This window comes from Tenrec ecaudatus, chromosome 13 (genome assembly GCF_050624435.1).
Source record: "Tenrec ecaudatus isolate mTenEca1 chromosome 13, mTenEca1.hap1, whole genome shotgun sequence".
NCBI classification, from domain to species: domain Eukaryota; kingdom Metazoa; phylum Chordata; class Mammalia; order Afrosoricida; family Tenrecidae; genus Tenrec; species Tenrec ecaudatus.
Window position 1 is genome coordinate 18,438,673 of NC_134542.1, and position 4,076 is coordinate 18,442,748.

Here is a 4,076-nt window from a genome sequence, read left to right on the forward strand (position 1 = left end):
AAGGCTACACACACCATTTCCAAACTGTGGGGAGGAACTGTTTGGCAGACCCTGAGCCAGGGTGCCAAGAGACCCTTCCCTTCCAACTCTCGATATCCTAGTGATGTGGCACCGTCACATGTGCCCAGCCGCCCTCCTGCAAGGCGGCAGAAAGACCACGGTCCAAAGTCAGCTTGATAGTGGCAAGTGGTGGTGACTCTGGACACAAGGGAGGGGCTTCCTGCATGTTCACAAACCCAGAAGCCCACCTTTAAAAGTCAAAGCAGCAGCTGCCCTCCCAGCCTGGGTCCCCCTCCTAGCTTCCTCTCATCTGTCAGGAACACTGCCCATCTCTCCAGCAAGACACCCATCACCATTGGCCCATCTCTGGCCTTCAACCTCTCTGTGCAATCTGGGACCAAGCTCTGTCCTCCCCACTCAATGACTCCCCGGTTCACCCCTCCTCTGTCACCAGACAGATTTTGTGAGCCCTGAACAGAGGCAGACAGTGCTGTCATTAGTGAGGATCAGCTGGTCCAGGATGACGAGTAAATCTCCCCAGTACACAGGGGAGCTTCACACAGTCTGTGCGAAGATGGAGCGGAAGAGTCGTGGCAGTCTTCCCCAACCTTTGTGAAGCCCCTTCCTACTTCCATCATGTCAAAACCCACCTCCCACCCCCCACTCCACCTGACTTGCTCAAGGCCCATAACCACTCCCATCAAATCCACTTTCGTGAGTTTGTGTCAGGCACTGAAGCTCCGTCTTCCGTTCCTCGATCTGTGAGATGAGATGGGTAATAGCATGTAGTCCCTTGGGTGATTGTGAGGCTGAAATGAGTGAACCCATTCAATGCTTCGACTGTCAGATGCAGAACTCAGATAATGCACAGGCTTAATAGTGATTGTCACCAGACACCAAACTCCAAACCAAACTCACTGCCGTGGCATCGATTCTGACTCCTGATAGGTAGCGTTACTGAGCGTCTCCTGTGTACCAGCTCGGCACAGATTATCTCAGGGACTCATCAGCTTATAGAAAGGCACTATTATGATCCCCACTTTATAGATGTGGAATCTGGAGGAATGGAGCATGATAAATGTTCAATTATCTAATCACAGAAATGATGATTCAACATAATCATGTGACATTGTAGAGCATATCATTTGTTGTTGAACCTAGATGCCCCATAATTGGTTCCAACTCATAGACACCCTGTGCCCAACAGAACAAAACACTGCCCTGTCCTGCACCTCCATGGCAATCCTTGGTAGGTTGGAACTTGGAGCGGGGCCATGTCACATTATGCAATATTAGTTCTTCGTGAGGATGGGAAGATGACTGGCAAGGAAGAGAGTCTTTCTCCAGAGTGTTGAGTGATACTTGAGAGTGGCTGGCGTGTAAAATAAGGTATTTCATTCTAAGTAGAGGAAATACCTTCTAAAGAGGCTCAAGGCAGGAAGTCATTCAGTTCCAATAGAAAAGCGGTAAGCAGATAAGTCTAACTGAAACATACAAGGGAGCTTCAAACAGGGTAGGGGATGGGAGGAAGCAGGGGTGTGTGTGTGTGAGGTGGAATGTAACTAAAAGATGGTTTAAAAATAACTTTTTTCCCTCACAAAGTGTGGTAGAGTACAGTTCAAGCACAAACAGGTGTGGGGCTGAATCACAGATGCAGGAAGGAAGCCTGTCTATAGGGCCCGTCTGGAGGTGGGAGGTGGGGTGTCTCACAGGGCCACTGTGGGCCCAGCCAGCTGAGTCAGCAGGAGTCTGTCTGCTCAAGGCATCTTCCAGAAGCAGAATTCTAAAGGTTTGGCAGGCCAGAGCACAGCAAAGGCCTCAATTCTCAGTGAGATTGCAAGCTCCGCTAAGAAAGAGGAGCAGTCGGGCCAGACGTCAAACAAAGGAGGTGGAGAGAGGGGAGCCAGAGCTTAGAGAGGCAAAAAGAAGGGATGGCCTTTTTGCCCTGGTCAACCCAAACCAAACCAAACCCACTGCCATCCTGCTGATTCCAACTCATAGTGACCTCATATAATATATATGAGGTAATTAATCTCTATGGGAGCAGTCCCCATAGAGATTTCTCCCAAGGAGCAGTTTCTGGGTTTGAACTGCTGACCTTGAGGTTAGCAGTTCAATGTGTTCACCCAATAGTACCAGGCTACAGCTAGGCAAATTGGGAGCATTTAAAGGGTGTCCCTGAATAGGTTAAGAGAGAACCTTAAGGGACCAGGGGTGTGAGTGGCGATACTGGGAGGGTAGAGCGAGTGAGTTGGAAAGAGGGAACCGATTACAAGGATCTACATGTGACTCCTCCCTGGGGGATGGACAACAGAAAAGCGGGTGAAGGGAGACGTCGGACAGGGCAAGACATGACAAAATAATAATTTATAAATTATCAAGGGCTCATGAGGGAGGGGGGAGCGGGGAGGGAGGGGAAAAAATGAAGACCTGATGCCAGGACCTTAAGTGCAGAGCAAATGTTTTCAGAATGATGAGGGCAACGAATGTTCAGATGTGCTTTACACAATTGATGCATATATGGATTGTGATAAGAGTTGTATGAGCCCCTAATAAAATGATAAAAAAAAACAGAAAGAAAAAGAGAGGACCTTAAGGACATTTGTGCCTTGCAAAGATGTTTGGCATTGACACTGCCCAGAGTGGGAAATCCTGGAGAATTTAAAGTCAGGCAACCATAGATCAGCCCCATGGGCCAGTAAAGCCCTGGTTTGCTCATTTATAAGCCACCCTTGAGCCCCATATCAGAAAGGTCCCCCTACTTCCTGACCCTCTTCTATAACTCCTCCTCCTGAGATCCCAGATTCTGCCTGACCTCTGACACCTGTCTGGAATTCTAGGGACAAGGTTCGGCCAGGGGAAAATGCTCCCCCTGCCTCAGCCATGCACCCCGTGCCCAGAAACAACTGCAGGTCCCCCTGTCGGGGCCTGGAAAGCACAGCTGAAAAGATGATCCAGATGTTCTTCTTCTTTCCCCTCTGTGTGGCCTCTTCATGAGACCAATTCTTCTACTCCTGGAGCAATGTTTCCCTTTGGCTAAGGACTAGGTGAAGCTCATAAAGTAGGAGACAGAAGGGGGAAAATAAAACATTGTCCTTCTTGCTTTAATTGCAGCAGGGTTTCTCAACCTCAGCACTCCTAATAGTTTGAACATGATCACTCATTTTCTGGTGGCCCTGTTGGGTAAGTGCTGTCAACTTCAAGGTCAGTCGTTCAAACCCACTAGCCACACCACAGGAGAAAGGGGAGGCCACCTGCTCCCATAAAAATGTAGAGGCTCAGAAATCCTGCAGAGGGCCACTATGAATCAGAATCAACTCCAAAGTACTAGTTTTGTATAAAATTTGTATGTGTGTCCAGATCACTAGTTCTCAACCTTCCTAATGCCGTGACCCTTTAATACAGCTCCTCATGTTGTGGGGACCCCCCAACCATAACATTATTTTTGTTGCTACTTCATCATTGTCATTTTGCTACTTTTATGAATAGGGTGCACCTGTGAAAGGGTCGTTTGACCCCCCCAAGGGGATTGTGACCCACAGATTGAGAACCGTTGATCTAGGTAGATAGACAGACAGACAAAGCTCGCTGTCATTGATTTGATTGTGACCCATAGTGACCCTATAGGACAGGGTAGAACTGCTCATGTGAATTTCTGAGTCTGTAACTCTTCACAAGCGTCGAAAGCTTTGTCTTTCTTCTGCAGAGCAGCTGGTGGTTCCAAAACTGCCGACCTAGCCGTTAGCAACACACTATGCCACCAGGGCTGTGTGTGTGTGTTTGTCTATCCTCACAGGGTACACTTCTATCCTATAATGCACAGGATATATATAGAGGTACAGGGATGTACACACTGTAGATTGTTTAATAGCATCCCTAGTTTCCATTTTTGACATGCCAGTAGCAAGCCCCACCCCCACCCTATCTCCCCTGATTGAGAACTGCTGTATTATGGCAAAGGATCCCTGGTGGTGTAGTGCATTATGATTTGGACTGCTAACTAGAAGTTCAGCAGTTCAAACCCACCAGTTGCTCCATGAGAGAGAGATGAGGCTCTCTATTATAGTCTCAGAAAC